Source organism: Camelus bactrianus, chromosome 12 (assembly GCF_048773025.1).
Source record: "Camelus bactrianus isolate YW-2024 breed Bactrian camel chromosome 12, ASM4877302v1, whole genome shotgun sequence".
NCBI classification, from domain to species: domain Eukaryota; kingdom Metazoa; phylum Chordata; class Mammalia; order Artiodactyla; family Camelidae; genus Camelus; species Camelus bactrianus.
The window spans coordinates 19,207,851-19,225,775 of record NC_133550.1 but is presented as its reverse complement, the minus strand read 5'-3'; the positions used below and the strand labels follow the sequence as shown (position 1 = coordinate 19,225,775).

The window sequence follows — 17,925 nt, the reverse complement described above, 5'->3', positions numbered from 1 at the left end:
AGATCAATTCCAAGACCCTAGTGATGGGACAGAGCTAGCAGATCTTTCATTGTATGGGGGAAGATAGGAATTACAATTGGCTCCCAGCTGAGTTACACTCTTACATGATAGTTGTCCACTCTATGAGAAGAATATACCTACAATGCAATGTGTATTAAAAAAAAGAAAAGTGAGTGCCTTCTAAGTGCCTGGATAGCTTAACCATAAAGCGTTTGGAATGCTATCATAATATATACAAGCTTTCACTATTTTCTCTAAATGAAACAGTAGAACAGTAGCATATTATATGTCCTCCAATATTTCAATATATATTTATGCAATTCTTCTCTAATAAATCCCACCTCTGCTTAAGGTATGAAGGAGGGAACAGAAGGAGGAGGTGATTATGTAATCTTCATTTGTCCTTGAGATTCTCACTCCCATTTCCTCATCCTCATTTACATTACTAATTTAAATGACTAAAGCTCTTTACATTTTTTATTTCTTTCCATCAGTCATCCCTCAACATGTATCACAGGTCTGTTGGAGGCAAGAATTACAAATCTTGAAAAGCAGAATTTACATTTAGAAGATTAGGCCTCATGCTTATTAGAGACAAAAAAGGAAAAAGAACAGTGAGGTGTTAAGAGATTCACCTCACAACAAACCTCCCAAAAGGACTATAGGAGCCCTTGGGATCAATAACAATGTACCCTCATATCTGGCGAGCAGAATAACCAAGAGGAAAAGGGGTCCTGGAAAGAAGTATGGAAGCAAAGAACTAGTGTCTTTTTATACTTTTCTTCTAATCCAAAACAGGAAAACTGTAAACTATTTCTTTAATTTAACCCTTAATCTTGCTCAGAGAGTCTCCTGAATTGAAATGGTAATCCCTGTCTAACTATCTCCCAAAAAAGGAGATGGGAAAATTACATAAAGCACAAAAAACATTTGCAAATAAACAAACAAATCCTAAGAATTAAAGAAGAGAAATTACTGACAATAAATTACCACACACAAATGCTTGTTATAAAGGAATGGAAATGGATTTCATCTATAGCAGTAGGGGGAAAAAGGGCAGTGTTCAAACACTGCTTCTGAAACACTGCTCTGTTCTGGTTAAAAAGATTTTTGAAAACCTTATATTATTATAATTTCAACTCTAGAAATTAGTCTCTTTTTTGTACAGATGCTAAATGTCATTCCTTGACCGGTTCCTCAAGAAACGTCATTTCCATTCTGGTACAAGTTGTTATAGCAAAACTAATATGGGGGGGTGGGGTTGGGAACTGCTTTGTGTAGTACACAGGACATCCACTCTCTCTTTACTCTAGCTATAACTATCATCTGAATTTATTACATTCATCCCAGGCAGCTATCTCTGAGATAAATACAACTTTATGATGCTACATAAGTATATAATCAATGCGTTCTCAAATGACTTTTTCACATATAAAGAAGCATTTCACAACCCTACTCCTATGATACACTACTATTCTAACCTAGAAATATGTTATTACGTACTATGAAATCTTATTTTTAAAAAAAGCAAAAATCTCCCACTCCTCCATACTAGCATCAGGCACAGGCAAATACAGGAATTTTCTCCTAAATGTAATCTTATTTCAAATGCTTCAAATGTCCCTAAAACTGGACTTTTGGGTATGCCTTTCACACTGTTTCTAGCTATTACTTTCTGATATATTGTAAGTTATCTCATTTAACTCTTAACAGTATTTTGTGACGAAGATATCTTCATTTTACATACAGTGAAGTTAAGGAACTTGTCCAAGGTCACAAGCCAGTGGTAAGCAGGAGGATTGGAACTCATTTGCCCTTTGCCAGAAAATAAAACAAATACTAACTCAAGTCACTAGATAGTAAAAATATTCAAACAACAAGAACTGGTAACACTCTTAATGACTCAAGTGACTTCAAAACTGTTAAGCTGTTACCTGCTTTACTATATTTCAGGATCCAGCACCATGCCTTCAAATGAGTGTCCAATAAACAGCTCTGAATGAATGATTTATGTATATGTTTAACAACTATAGGTAATATTTACTCAGCACATTTGTCAGGCATGGTTTTAAACTAACTATATAAATAAGCTATGCTGCATGGGAAAAAAAAGTAACAATTCTGAAATGAATGAGAAGAAGGAGGTTCTTAGCAGATAAAGAGTAACTAAAGAAATAAAAGAAAGAAATAAAAGAAAGGAAGGAAGGAAGGAAGGAAGGAAGGAAGGAAGGAAGGAAGGAAGGAAGGAAGAAAGAAAGAAAGAAAGAAAGAAAGAAAGAAAGAAAGAAAGAAAGAAAGAAAGAAAGAAAGAAAGAAAGAAAGAAAACAGAAATTTTAGAACAGAATAATTCAATGCCTGAAATAAGGTCTCAACAACAGAATGGAAATGCAAAGGAGTAAGTCCGTGAATGTGAAGATACATCAATAGAAATGATCTAATTTGAAGAACAGAGAAATAAAAGCCTGGAAGAAAATGAAGGGTCTCAGGGTCCTAAGAACAACATTCAAAGTTCTGTTCATGTCCAGGAAAAGGAGAAAGAGATTGGTACAGAAAAAAATATTTCAAGAAATAATGTCCAAAAACCTCCCTAACTTGGTGAAAGGCACAAATTTAAAAATTCACAAAGTTCAGTGTACCTCAAATAGGATTAACTCAAAAGAAAGATAAACATACCCAGACAAATCATAATCAATTGCAGAAAAGCAAAGATAAAGGAAAAAAATTTTAAAGTAGGTAAGAGATATACAACACACAGGTAGAACAAATGATTCAAATTACTGTAAACTTCTCACCAGAAATAATGGAATCCAAGAGGATGGCAGGACATCTTTAGAAAAAAATTGTTAACCCAGAATTCTATCTCCAGTGAAGAAATTCATCAGAAATGAAAAGACATTTCAGTTAAGAGAAACAAAGAGAATTTATCACCAGCAGGGCTACTTTAAAAGACAGGCTAAAGCAAGTTCTTCAGAATGAAGAGAAATGATACGAAACTTGAAATTTCATTAACAAAGAAAAACAACAAAAATAATAATAAATATTTAGGAATATAGGAAACTATTTTTTTTCTCCTAAGTCCTTTAATAAAAGATGCATGATTACTGAAAGCAATCAATTGTCTGATGGGGTTTTCACTGCGTGTGTATGTGTAATACATGTGACAACTATAAGATAAAGGTCACTGGGGGAATTGCAGGGCTTCGACATTTACTTCAAGTGGTAAATATTAATTCTAGGTAGACTGTGAATCTTTTGGCATACATATCATAATCCCCAGAGCAACAGTGTCTAATAGAAACATAATGTGAGCTATATATGCAAATTTAAACTTTTTAATAGCCATATTTTAACAGTTAAAACAAATAAAGCCACTTTAATATATTTTATTAACCCTGTAAATTCAAATATTAACATTTCAACATGAAATCAATAAAAAATTTATTAAATGAGACATTTTACATTCTTTTTGTGGTAGTAAGTCTTTGAAATCTATATATCTTACACTTACTGCATGCTTTCAAGTTGTCAAGAGCAGACCTAAAGCAATCACTAAAAATAATATGCAGAGATATAGCCAAAAAAAGGCAATAGATATTTAAAGTAGAATACTATAATACATTCACACAATCCAAAAAAGGCAGTAAATGGGAAATAAAGGAGCATATCATACCAATAATTATATTAAATGCAAATAATCTACACATACCAATTAAAAGATTGTCAAATTGGATTTTTAAAAAAGACTAACTTACATGCTGCCTTCGAGAAACTCACTTTATTTTTATTTTTTTAACATTTTTTATTGAGTAATAGTCATTTCACAATGTTGTGTCAAATTCCAGTGTAGAGCACAATTTTTCAGTTATACATGAACATACATATATTCATTGTCACTTTTTTTTCGCTGTGAGCTACCACAAGATCTTGTATATATTTCCCTATATTTCCCTGTGCTATACAGTATAATCTTGTTTATCTATTCTACATTTTAAAATCCCAGTCTGTCCCTTCCCACCCCCCTCCCCCCTGGCAACCACAAGTTTGTGTTCTATGCCTATGAGTCTGTTTCTGTTTTGTGTTATTTATTTATTTATTTATTTATTTATTTATTTATTTATTTATTTATTTATTTATTTATAGATTCCACCTATGAGTGATCTCATATGGTATTTTTGTTTCTCTTTCTGGCTTACTTCACTTAGAATGACATTCTCTAGGAACATCCATGTTGCTGCAAATGGCGTGATGTTGTCAGTTTTTGTGGCTGAATAGTATTCCATTGTATAAATATACCACATCTTCTTTATCCAGTCATCTGTTGATGGACATTTAGGCTGTTTCCATGTCTTGGCTATTGTAAATAGTGCTGCTATGAACACTGGGGTGCAGGTGTCATTTTGAAGTAGGGTTCCTTCTGGATATATGCCTAGGAGCGGGATTCCTGGGTCATATGGTAAGTCTGTTCCTAGTCTCTTGAGGAATCTCCACACTGTTCTCCACAGTGGCTTTCCTTGCTTCCCTCTTCCACTCTTAATGATTTAGATGTCTTCTTTTACAATTTTGTGTTTATTCTATTTGTAATTCATGGTAGTTATCACCTTTCCAGTTATGAGTTTCTCATTTTTGCAGCATCCTGCTTCTTTTCTGTTTAGAGTAGATGAGAAACTCACTTTAAATAGAAAGACATAGATAGGTAAAAATAAAAGTAAGGAAAAAATGTCATGCAAATAATAATCAAAGAAACTTGGAGTGACTGTATTAATATGAAATGTATTATAAACTTCTTTTAAATGTTTGAATTTATTTCTGCTTCATGGTCAGTTTCAGTTTGATCTAGTTCCGTAGCGGTTTCGAAACAATAAAGATATTTTCTGTTTCATGCATTTCCTCATATTACTCATGTTGATGTCTAAGTAACTGTGTGGCCTAATTCATTAAGGCTGTGCTATCTGAAGGTTTTTGGGTGAATGATAGCTTACAAAATTTTTAAGTTATTAATATTTTATTCCCCGTTAGAACAGCAGTTTAAAGGAACAATTTTCTTGACATGCCATCCAGGCATACAAACTAGCGTTACAAGTATATTTAGGTTAACACATCGCACATAATTTGTAAGCTGTTTCACTGACCCCAGAGAATTTTCAAAGCAGTGTTGCTGTGGCTGCTGTCTTTAATGTTTATATTTCTGTTTTTGTTTACTTTAAGCTGCTGAAATACTATTGTGGTTAGGATACTGGGCCTGGCATTGGAATACAAAGACAGATCAAGATATTATACTCCTTCCTGGTGTAAAAAGTAGAGCTGGAAAAATAGGATACAAAAGATGAACAACAAAATAGCATATGCTAAGTGCCAACCGTGAGGTACATGTCACTTTTCAGGACTAAGAAAGAATTCATTTAGGACAGGAGATAAGGGCAAAGACATAATTATGGGCCAGAATATAAAGAAACATAAAGTTAAAGTCCAAGGTAAGGCTTAAATTGTGTTTTGTAAAAAGTAGAGAATCACTGAGGAAAAGTCCACCTCTCTCCCACTCATCTATTTTGAGAGTAGTTTCTGAAATGTTTAAATTGGGAGTTTTGGAGATAATGCAGTAGCAGAAAGCGGGGAAAGTGAGGAAGTTACGGAAAACAAGCTAGGAAAAAAACAGAAACAACACTGGGGAGCAATAAAGGCCTGATCAGGACTAAGCTCCCCAAGAGCAAAGGCCATGTTTCATCCCCAGACCTAATGGACACAGATATCAACAAACCTGGAGCACAGGATTACAGGCAGAGAGAATGCCTACTTTATATCAAGCAATGAGCTACATACGCTGGCCCACCTTTGCATATTTCATCCTCAAAATACCATACCACAGTACATTCTAAAAATTAAAACAACACCAAAACTGAATACTAGAACACTGCTAACAAGGCTTGAAAATCACTCACTAAACATAGCTAACTAAGGGTATGAAAGATAGAGTTAGCTGCTATTACCAGCTAACTTGGACTGCTGGACTTAAATAAGTATTACTTGAAAATTAAAATAGGTGAGGAAACTGGGACACCTAGAAAAGGTGACAATCAGTATATGGGACAATCAGCATTCAAAGCCAGGTCTGATTGACTCCAAAGCCTACGTACAAAAAAAACTGAACTGATCTTCATCTTACTGTTAAAATTACATGAAAAAGACTCCACTAAAAGTACATCTGAGAACTCCAGGGTAAAAGGAAAACTAAGGAGGAAGATTAGTCTTATCACTAATAGAGATGTGAGATTCTCAAGAGGGTTAAATAACAAGGTGGGAATGTATCTGATCACTAATTTTCACTAAAATATTTGGGTGTAATAATCTTTTGTAGACACAAGTAAGTATAACCTTTAAAAAAAAAATGTCTGCTGTTCTGCCTGGATGTGTTGGAGCCCAAGTGCGTGAGCAAGGTGTGCATATGAAGGATGGTGAGGGAGCCCAGAGTGAGGTACTGGAACTCAAGCAGAATGGCAGGATCCTCAGCATGAGGTATATGAGAAGCCTGGAGTAAGGAACACATCCTGGCACAAGGTGTCAGAGCCGAAGCAGAGTGAAAATGTTATGCAACACAAGGGACAGAAGAGGAGTAGCAGCGGGAAACTGGCTACATACTGGGGATTGATCATATAAGAAAATACACTAAAGATAATGGGAGCTAGGTTACTCCTTATAAGAGAAGAGTTATACATTTGGAAAAGGAGAAAACAAAAACAAACACTGTGTATTGAAATTGGAGAAACTGGTACCAACTCATGGTTTTCTATATATAGATATAAATACAGTGCTCAAATCTTGTTTTCTAAATACATTCCTCCACTAAAAGAAGTCACTCCTTGGAGAAATGGCTGATTCCAAGGCTGTGGCAAGGAAAGTTTAAGGTGAGCCTGGAACATTTTCTTGTGTCAAAAAGTAAGGAAGTGATCAAATCAAGTCAAAAGAATACAGAAAGTAGCTTGAAGAGGCCTTCAGTGGCCAAAGCTGGGACAATTTGACAATCAACAAATAGCAAGTTTAATAAGGAGTGGGCTAAATATATTCTCAAAATACTTCCCCACAAAGCACTTATTAATTATCAAGAAGTAAAACAAACAAACAAACAAAAAACCCAAAACCCCAAAACAAACAAACAAAAAAAAACTTTACAGTAAAGAAGCTTAGGATCACCTTAATTAAGTGATCAAAGTGCCCATCACCAGTAACGGGACAAAAAGAAACTCTATGCCATCTGACAGGATGCAGTGAGAGCACACCATCACACTGTGATACTCCTACCAAAAAATGCACCATCTGAATCCAACCACAAGGAAATATCAGGAAAAAATCCAGATCGAGAGACATTTTACAACAAAACTAACCTATAATCTTTTAAAGTGTCGAGGTCATGAAAGTCAATAAAAGATTGAGGAAGTGTTCTAGGTTGAAGGAGTTTAAAAAGACATTATAATTAAACGAATGCAACACAGAATTCTGAACTGGATCACTTTGCTAAAAAGGAAATTACTGTGAAAACTAGCAAAATTTGGATGAGGTTTAGGGGTTAGATGGCAGTGATAAAGCTATTTCAATTTCCAGTTCTAATGTTGTTTACATAACAGAAAGTCCTTGTCCCTGTTTGGGATGATGAGAATGCACCTGCAACTTATTCCCAAATGGTTCGGGGAGGTGGGGGGGGGGGGAGTTCTTTGCATTGCACTGGAACTTTTCTGAAAGTCTGAGATTGTAAGGAAAAAAAAGAAAAAAGAAGAAAATTACCTACAATATTCATTTACAGTATCTAAAATTAGCATATAAGCAAAACAGTACTCCTTTCAAATGATGAATATGTGCTTCCACCTCTTCTTATGACTCTGCTTTATTATTTATGGGATTCTTTTGGTCTGTAACTGCACTGTCCAATACAGTAACCACTATTCTGTTCCTCCATCACACTGACCATATTTCAAGTGTTCAACAGCCACTATCTTCATCATCACAGGAAGGTCTACTACTAGACAACACTGATGCAGAATTTGGGAGACCAACAGATATTGTAAAAGACAAACTGAAGGCCAAAGAGTCAGATGGACTTGGGTATATAAATTCTTAGCAAGTGCCCTTTAGCAAGTCATTTGACTTCTTAACTTCTCCAGAGCCTCAAAGTCCTTTCTCGTAAAATGGATTAATACATCCAACCCTGCAAAGCTGCTGAAAAGATCAAATGAAAATTCATGCAAAATGTCTAGAACAGAATAGAATATTTGGCATATAGTAAATATTTGATAAACATTAGGTCTCTCCTGTAATGTGAGTGGATAATTTCTTAATCTTTGGTCTCAGTACTTTTAAATCTGGATAAGCAATTATAGAAGCATCAGTTTGAAAATGAGCTTACTACCCTGCTTGTTCAAAAGGCCAATGAGCTCCATGTTGTTACATTTTCACTCTCACCTTATTCAACTTTTATCAACACCTGACCCTATTAGCTACTCTCCCCTTGAAATACTCTTTCCTTTGATTTCTGAAATACCACACTCAGCTCCTACTTTTACAACCTTCTCAGTATTCTTTGGGAGCTCATATGCCTCCAACAAACCTTTTTTTTTAATGTTAGAGGCCACTGTGATTCCATTTTAGCATTTCTTTTTTCCAGGTTATATTCCCTTTCCTAAGCAATTCCACCTAAAGTTTCAATTACCTATATAAGTGACTCCATTTTTCTTTTTCCAGCCCATACCTCTCCTCTGGATTTTAGAACCATATACCTAATTGCCTATAGACATCTCCACCTGAAAGCCCCAAAGCTTTTTCAATCCCACTATGTCATAATCCAAAGTACCTTGGTCCTTATTTGGTACCATTGTTCTGTGTTTGGGAACAGAAACAGGGACCCAAATTGACAAACCCTGTTCTCACAGAAATTGCATTAAAGTGAAGAAAAAATACAATAAACTTAAGTTAGTAAATTATACAGTATCGTGGAAAGTGGTACGTGCTATAGAGAAAAATCTGGCTTAAAAGGGCAAAGAAATATGGAAGGAGGGCCTATCTTACACAGAGTAGTCAGAGAAAACCTCAGTAGCAGAGCAGAGGAGTGAGTTAAGAGTGAGGTAATGAAGACAGAGGAGAAGAGATTCAAAACACTAAATGCCTGGTAGACCATAATAAGGACTACGGACTTTACCATAACTGAGAAGGGAAGCCATTTGAGAAGAGAAGTGACATGATCAGGCATACTTTATCAGGATCACTCTGGCTGGTGAATGTTAAAGACATAGGTGAACAAAGGTCATAGTGAGACTTTTTAGGGAGCTATTTTGTAAGTGAGAGATGATGGCGCTGTTTTCACATTTTTACACTGAACTTTAATGTGTTTAAGTACTAGGAATTACAAAGTTACAACTTTAAAAAGAGAGAAGAGAGGACCACAACAATGCAAAGATGAGTCTTGGGAACAGCAATAAAATGATACAGCGTATTTTAACTCTGCGCTCTACTCAGTGCTATGAACAGTTACCACCACTCAGATGCAAGATAAGGTGAAAAGCTATTAACTTATTCTTTGGGACAGGGAATATAATTAAGAATTTTTATTTCACTGGGCAAGGTAAGTCAAGACCTAATTTACATCACTAAAAGACAACAGTAAATGATGGCAGAGCTTGCTAAAAGGAAGTTACAGTTTAAATTATTCTAGGGCTGACTCCCTTACTTTTATGCCTGCCACTCTCTTTACTTAGATTTTACAACTATTTCTCACTGATGTATCTTTTTTTTTTAAAAGTTCAGTATTAGGTATATAAATGGATAATACTGTGCTGTCTTATTACTAAAAGATGCTATTGATGATGAATCAACACCATGTAACTAGAGTATTGACCCATCTTATCTCTGCTGATTAACAGCACAACTTTTCAAGAAAGCTGCCTAAGCATTGGTTAGTGTCCAAAGGATTATGCAGAAGCTAAGTGACCCCTGAAGAGTTTCAATCTTAAACTGTGGACCGATTCCCACATAAAGGCATACAAAGAAATTCCCCTTAAAAATGTCTCCATGACATGTTTCAGGCAGCACATTTAGGAACAATTTTCCATTTTCTTCCACAGTTTTCTGCCCCCTTAACATACTGAAGAATCTCTTTATAGCAGGTGTGCACTTAAAGTAAGGAAACATCCACATCTTACCCCACCAAAATCTTAAGATATACTCAAATTCTCAGGCAAAAAGGTCACTATCCGAATGTAAAACTGAATCATTAGTATACTTGCAAGCACCAAAAGTTAGAGCAAAAAAGTGCTGTTACAAGAAGACACGCTAATTAAAAAAAAAAAAAAAAACCCTTCATATTGCATAAACAAAATATAAAATAAATTCAGATTATCTTGATAGAATAGTATAAAACAACAAAACCAAAAAAAAAACCCAAAGACAATTTCAAATTTTCATTTCTTCTGCCCAGTAAGTTAAAACAACAGCAAAAACAAAAGTCCCACAATTTTTTTTACTGCAGCTCTTAGCCAACAGTAAAAAAGTGAGACGATTAAGCCAACTGCCAAAGAAACAGGAAACAGAAAGCAATGGTCTGGAAAGAGACTTCATTACATATAAAAAGTTTAATACAGTAAAACACAAAAACCATCAGTTATTTAAGACTATACTTCAAAAAAAATGTACTTCAATATTCTGCTACTGAGGTAAGTGGTCATATGTATGAATTAGTTTTTCTTTTAAAATGATAAAATACATCTATTAAACGTTCCTTTTCCAATATTCAGTGAATTTCCCAAATTGGGAAAATTTAAGAACAGCATCTACTGGCCAAAGCATTATATTAAAAACTTATGGTTCAGTTTTGCCTAAAAACCTTAATTCACTGGTAGTATGATAAAGACGTTAAAGTGTAATTCAAAATGAATGAAAAATGCTCAACTCGGAGACACTGTATGTCACAGTAACACTTTAAGGATACAGAAAACACTTTGAGGGTATGTTAAAGTTCCACATTCCAATCTGAATGTTTGAATCAACTACTCTAAATGAGGCGCTTACTTTTAGAACAATCTTTCAAAGGGCGGGGGGTGGGGGGGGTAGCAAGACCGCCAGCCATCTGTAAGACATGTCTTTAATGGTTCAAGATTCCTAGTGTCTGAGCAGGGGCGACTGCTGGAGCTAAATTGAGATCTCCTGGCCCTTTTGTTGTCAGCCCAGGAAACCGATTTGAAAACTGGCGGTGGGAGAAGAATTTGAAATTCAGGGGATGGGGTAAGGCGGATACCCCGGAGCGCCGGCTCTCCCCCGGTCGCGCACTCGGAGAGGTCACGGCGCAGTAAAGTTTGGTTTCATGAGCGGGCTCGGACGCTGTTGACAAAAGCAAAGTCTCCCAAGTAAAGCGGCCGCGGGGGTCGGGAGCGCCCGGAAGCCCAGCAGGACACGTTTCCACCGCGGGGAGGGGATGTACGAATCGGTCGCGGAGACTCACGCCTCGACCCACTCCCCCAGGACAGCCGGGCAGGGACAGGCTCGGCCGGAGGAGGCGGGTAGGCCACAAGGAGGAAATGGGACGGGGTGCCGACAGCCGGGCGGCGGCGACCGGAGCGGGGCCTCCCCCCGGGGGTGGCGAGTGGGAAGGGGGGCCCTCGCCGCCGCGGCTTCCCCCGCCTCGAGAGGCAGCTCCAACTTTCCTCCGAGCGCAGGACGCCGCCTGGGCCGCGCGGGATTCCGAAACTTTGTCCGCCCTCGCGTCGCCCCGGGCCCGCTCCTCCGCTCTGCGCCAGCCCGTGACCCCCGGCCCGCCTCGACAGCTGCCTGCGCCCGTCCACCCCCGGGTCGGCCCGTGTTTACCTCAGGCCGAGGTCGAGGCGCTTGCTCCGGCGGCGGCGGCGGCGGCGGCCCCACTGCAGGTCCCTAGGTCCCCGTCACGCCGCCGCCAAGTTCCCCAACATGGACTCCCGCGTCGGCTTTGAGGTGCTCCGGGGGCCGCTGGGGCGCCGGCTCCGCTGGCTGGGGCGGGTGGCGGCGGCGGAGTAGGGAGCGGACCCGGGCTGCGCTGCTCCGCGCGGCTTGCGCCACCGCTGCTCCCCCTCCCCCCGCCTTGTCTGGCCTCCTCCCTCCCTCCCCCCTCCCCGCCCCGCGCGTCTCCTTCCCCCTCCCTCCCGCTCCGCTCCTCTCCTCTCCGCTCCGCCGCGCCGCCACAGGTCGGCGCGCTACGGTGACGCGGGCGGCGGCGGGAGCCGCCGCACTTTCCCGGCTCGCTCGCTTTGGCCCTGCGTGCCAGGTCGCAGCGCTCAACCGGACCGCAGGGGGGCGCTGGCAAACCACCGCTTGAAACAGAGGAACCTGGCGGGCGGAGTCACGGTCACGCGGCCTGGGAGCGGGAGGGAGAATGCCAGCGAGGGGCGCGGGCTGCTGGGAAACATCCTCCCAGCCCGGCTCTCCTCCCACGCCGCGGGTCTTGCGCATGCGCCGTGCGTGGAGCGCTGGAGTGGGCCCTGCTTTGGCGGCGGTACCCGCTAAGCCGCCAAAGACGATGGAGGCTATTGGGGACCTGGACGTGAGGGGGGTTGCACGACATTTGCTATCCTATCTTTATGGTAATCTGCTATTGATAAGAGTGTTAATACGTGGTTTGGCGGTGGATTGAGTTTTCACCCATGAGCGTTGCCCACCTGAGCTGCATCCTGCGAGGAGGCTGAAAGTGGCCCTAACTTGTAAGCCCACGTCTTCCCGCTGGGTGGGCGTTGAGAAAATGCCCAGGGGAGAGGTTTCCCACGTGACTCAGCAAGCCTAGACGTATCCCCGTGTCTTAATTCCCACAACAGAAAGTTAAACTTGGGCCGTTTAATTTAACCCCCTTGGTGGTTAGCTAGTGACCTGCGATGATTCATTTGTCGGAGCCTGCGGTACAGGACGTGTATGCCATTCCTTCCCGGCGGGTCGTCAAATCTTTTGTTTTATCTCAGAAATACCTTTCAAACTTTTTTTTTAAAAGTCCCTGAATTTAACCTCATAGTTCCTTTTCCGAACAATTTCTTTAAGCTCCGGGTTGCTCTACCTGCCCTCTGTGTCCACCCCTCTTTACCAGGGGGCCCTTGCAGTCCCCCCACCCCGCGCGCATGATTGTCCAGCTAACAGCTCCGTGTGGTGAGGCTCTGCCTTCGGGTCTCCCCGCCTGCTTGGCTCCCCCAGGCCTCAGTCACCTCCGTCCGTGCCGCTCGCATCTTTTCGTGTCGTCTGCACCCTTCCTCCCTTTATGTGCGCGCTGCGCTGTCGCGTCACGCTGAGCCCAGCCTAGAGTGACTTTCCTCCCCACTTTCTCGGGACCCCGCCGACCGGACACCCCTCTGCGGCACTCTCCCAGAGTGAACTGGTCTCCTTAGCCCATCCTCGCTTCTCTGCCACCCTCATCCTATGCATCATGTTTGGTCTGCTCTGCCTGTCACGCACTGTGAGCACTGGGACAGTGTCTTTAAACACTTCACTAACAACAGCTCCTGGCACAGTGCCTGTCACTCAGTAAGGACCCGGTAAACAGTTGCTGAAGGAATATATAAATGGCAGCCTTGTCTTTCTATTTAAAAGTCTTTAGAGTTTTACAAGGTATAGTCTGTGATATGAGCTTTGGGAATTTAGATGGGGTCTACCGTGTTTGGGATATTTGAAGGAACAATGATCTAGAGGAGTTGATAGCAGTACATTGTAAAGAATGTGATAAAGGATGACTAAGACAGCCACTGAAAACTGTTTCAAGAGTTGTGTGGTATAACCAGATCAACAAGCGGTGCTACAAGACATTCAAGTGAATACAGTGAGAGTGTAGCTTTGTTACATACTTACCCACGTCCTCATCCTAGAGAATCCAATCTCTAGGAGTCTAACTCCAGATAGAGACTTTTGGTGCAATATTATTCTTTTACATAAAAATTTATGTAAAAATCTCTTGTTTCCGGGGGAGAGATATTAAAATTTAATCAAAGGTCAAATGATAACATTTGCTAAATAGAAAACTATAGTTTTTAAATTAACATTAACAGTACACCATTTCAGCAAAACTGAATACAAATCTTTTGATATGTGTATTCACTGGCACCCCTTAAGTATTATGGGAGCATGTTTTAAGAGAAAAACACTCTTAGTGCTAATGAGCTGGTGGTTTCTACTTTCATGTGCAAATAGAAAAGAGAATGGTGGTTTGTAATCGGCCATCTCTTGCCTCCCCAGGGAAAAGACCATGTATATCTCTGCACAGAAGTATTCTCCTAATAATGTTTGTATGATAGAGATTTATTATTCTACTGTTTCAATATTTTTATTTACAATATAATAAAGAGATCTTGAGTTTTCAATAAATAAAAGATGAACTATAAGATGTAGAAGTAAAGATTGATATACCTTCACAGTCAAAATTTTAGATTTTATTATAACCACAAAATGATATGCATTATAAAACAACCTTGAACTGAATGTCCAATTGGCATGTTGCACTTTCCCAGCACTTAAAATATCAAACCTGTCACTCAGCAACAGAAACTTATATTGACATCTTTAGAAATGACCGGTAGTCAGTGTATTGATTTTAACAGAGCTTTATCAGAGATAACAGCTATTATTAATTTAACTATTATTGAATACAAAATAATAATCAGATCAAAAGGGGTAATCACAGTATAAAGATACTTGTTTAAGTGGGAAACATGGTTCTAATATATACTCTGTCACTTAAGATCTCTGCAGTTTGGAACAAATCACCTAATTTTTCTGGCCCTCAGTTTCCACATCTATTACAGAGGAAGTTTTTAGTTTAATAATCTCTGTGGCATTTATAGAGCAGAAGTGTATGGATTCAAAGGGTGTACAGTTTAAAACTCTTAGAAGCAAAACATGGCCAAATATACATTCTCTTTGTAAGAAAAGAAAAAAGCACATTTAGTTTATAGGAGCTTCTTAAAAAACGGTCAGTGGTTTATTCCTGTTGTCACAACTGAAGGGATTTTAATTAGGATAATACTGATTATGGTCCAGTTGTTTTCTGTGTGGAATTAAGTTTATTTCAGCCACAATCAATTGGGTGTCTAGTATCTGGGAGATGCTGTGAGGTGGTTATAGATAAATGAACAGTGTGTCAGAGACAGTTTAGTGGGTACAAATAAGACAAGTACAAAAACTAAGCAAGAATATAAATTTCATAAAAGGAATAAAAACAAAGTGCTGGATGGGGAAAATGTGTTTGGGATACTTGAAGGAACAATGATCTCGAGTTTGCAGCATTGTAAAGAATGATAAAGGATGACTAAAAAAAACAGTCACTGAAGACTCTGTTTAAAGAATTATGTGATACAACGAGGGAGAGAATACAAGGACCAAGGACAGTTTCATAAAAGAGCAAATCTGAACAAAATAGTCAGATATTATTCCAAATGTGGAGACCTGAGTTTCTCGCAGGGCAGTCTCCCATCCCCCACAGCACCTCCTCCACATGTTTACCCCTCCCCTCAGTCTTAGCCTCACAGTCACTCCTGCTGAGCCCCTCAGCCTTGAACCCAGCAGAAGATGCTATCACATCTTCTTTGCCGATACCTATAAAGTCTGTCCATAACTGTCTATATCCACACCCACCTGTTTTTCTCTCCCACAGAGGAAGAACGATCTCCTCTCTCCATTAAGGCTTCGCTTTCTGCTGTTGCTGTCGGTCTAGTTTTTCGAGACTTTGGCATGTTCAGACCATTACCATTTCTAACAGTTTGAGAACTGACAGAGGGCTGCTAACTCTTCAATCCTAACAAATAACAGTATGCATTTTTAAAGTCCTCCCATCTCTTAATCATCATGATTTCCTAAAAGAAAATTATTTGCAATATCAAAAAGCTAAATTGTGTGAACTACTCTGGTTGTCTGTTTGCACTTCCCTGCGGAACAGTGAAGCCATCACAGCCCTGGGACATTTGTTACCCTGCTCTGAAACAGATCCCCTCAGGGCCTGCTCCATGGGTTACTCTGTCTGCAACATTTTCAATCTCTTCTTTACTGTAAAGCAATTTATCTCTTTTTTCCAAATCTAAAAATAGTTTACATTTTAAGACACTTCCTCATTTCACTTTCTATTCACTTTTTTTTTAAAAGGTAATAAACATTCATTTTAACACTTCAAACAGCACAGAAGTATATAAAGTCTGTCATCCCCCCATCCCAATCCTGGATAAAACCAATGTTAAAAGATGGATGTTTCTCTCTATACTTTTCCCAGTGGTTATAGAAACACATACATATAGAGGTTTTGATTTTTATTTTTACAAATAATGAATCACACCATATGTTTTTTTCTGCAACCTCCTTTTTTTTCATTCAACACTTTATCATACATACTCTCATCTAGCTCATTTCTTAATTAGCTGCACAATATTGTATAATATTAATGTACTATATTTTTGAAGCCGTTCCTTTATTGATAGATAATGAGATTGGTCCAGACTTTGTGCCATTATAAATAATGCTGGTAGGGAGGAGGGTGTAGCTCAAGTGGTAGAGCACATGCTTAGCATGTACGAGGTCCTGGGTTCAATCCCCAGTACTTTCTGAAAAAATAAATAAGACTAATTCTCCCCCCAAAATAAAATGATAAATAATACAATAATAAATAAATAAAATGTTTAAAAATTAAACAATAAACAATGCTGGAGTCAGTAACCTTATATATATTTCTTTTGAAATTGTGCAACTTTTCTATAGCGTCGAATCCTTAAAGTGTGATTACTGAGGCAAAAGATATGTACATTTTTTATTTTAATAGATAATACCAGTAAAGGGGTTTTTGTTTGTTTGTTTGTTTTTCTACCACCCAGCATCCCTCTCCTCTTTTTCTGGTAACAGCACCTTGGTTTTCTTTAGATGAATTAGTCCTCTCTTAATCTGTGGGGTTACAAATGGTGTTGACTCCTCCTCTGGCTTCTATTTGGTGAATGATGGTGTAATATCCCACTAGTTATAGTGTTGTATAGTTCAGTGATGGACACATGACTCAATTCAGGCCAATAAGAATTAGATCAAGAGCTTTTCTTCTCTGCTGGACTTGTTGCTATAAGACTATAAGCTCTCTTCATGAAGAGGGACCTTTACTGGAAATGACTTCCACTCAGAGGAAGGCAGAACTGAGACCTAGAAAGAAACTAGATTGTAGTGATGACATTTAGGTCAATTTGATCCAGCTATGACTAGATTTTCAATTATGTGACTCTATAAATTACGTTTGGAGTGAGGATTTGAGTTGGGTTTTTTGTTACTTGGAACCAAAGGTGTCTTGAGTGACACATTGCCAGATTATATCTAGAATTATTATAGTTCACACACCACTCAAAGGTAAAAAGAATGTCTCTTTCTTCGTCTCTTGATGGACTAAAGTGTGACACTTAAATTTTGTCAGTGGAATATGCATTAAATGCTGTCTCACTGTTATTTTAAATTAGTGTTTCCCTGACTACCAGTGGGATTGGACTTCTTTTCATGTATTTTTGGGGTGTTCAGAGCCTTTGCATATTTTATATTAAGTTGTTGGTCTTCAATTTTTCTGATGTTTTTATAGGATCCCTTTTAGGTTAGCTAGAGCTCTTAACTCTTGGTGGTCCGTACCTGTATGTACTATTTTTTCACAATCATCTTTTAGCGTTGCTCATGGTGGCTTTTGTCATAAGAAGGTTTAAATTTTTATACTGTTAAATCTGACCTTTCACTCTTAAATCCACTGCAGTTAGGCTCATGTTGCCATCATTCCATTGAAACTCCTAGAAAACGTCACTGGTGACCTCATATGTGCCAAGTGCAATGAACTCTCTACAGTCTTCAACAAGCACTTATTATCCTGTATTGACTGCGCAGTGTGTACCAGGCTCTGTGCTAGGCACTAGTGATATAAAGATAAATAAGATACTGTCCTTGCC

The 17,925-nt window shown here is 39.0% G+C and overlaps 1 protein-coding gene and 1 long non-coding RNA gene across 7 annotated transcripts in view; one reads left to right on the top strand and one right to left on the bottom strand.

Moving 5' to 3' along the window:
• SCAF11 (SR-related CTD associated factor 11) overlaps nt 1-12,106 on the bottom strand; it is a 57,514-nt gene extending 45,408 nt beyond the window's left edge. For 2 of the 4 annotated variants that reach the window (XM_074374990.1, XM_074374991.1), the window contains exon 1: nt 11,840-12,106. The gene's annotated coding sequence lies outside the window, so the exon portion shown is untranslated. The remainder of the gene's footprint in view (nt 1-11,839) is intronic. The other 2 variants (XM_074374989.1, XM_074374988.1) reach the window with 1 other exon arrangement.
• Nucleotides 11,330-17,925, top strand: part of LOC105076156 (uncharacterized) — a 119,961-nt gene continuing 113,365 nt past the window's right edge. For all 3 annotated transcript variants that reach the window (XR_012510626.1, XR_006728146.2, XR_835982.3), the window contains exon 1: nt 11,330-11,535. This is a non-coding gene — a long non-coding RNA (uncharacterized LOC105076156). The remainder of the gene's footprint in view (nt 11,536-17,925) is intronic.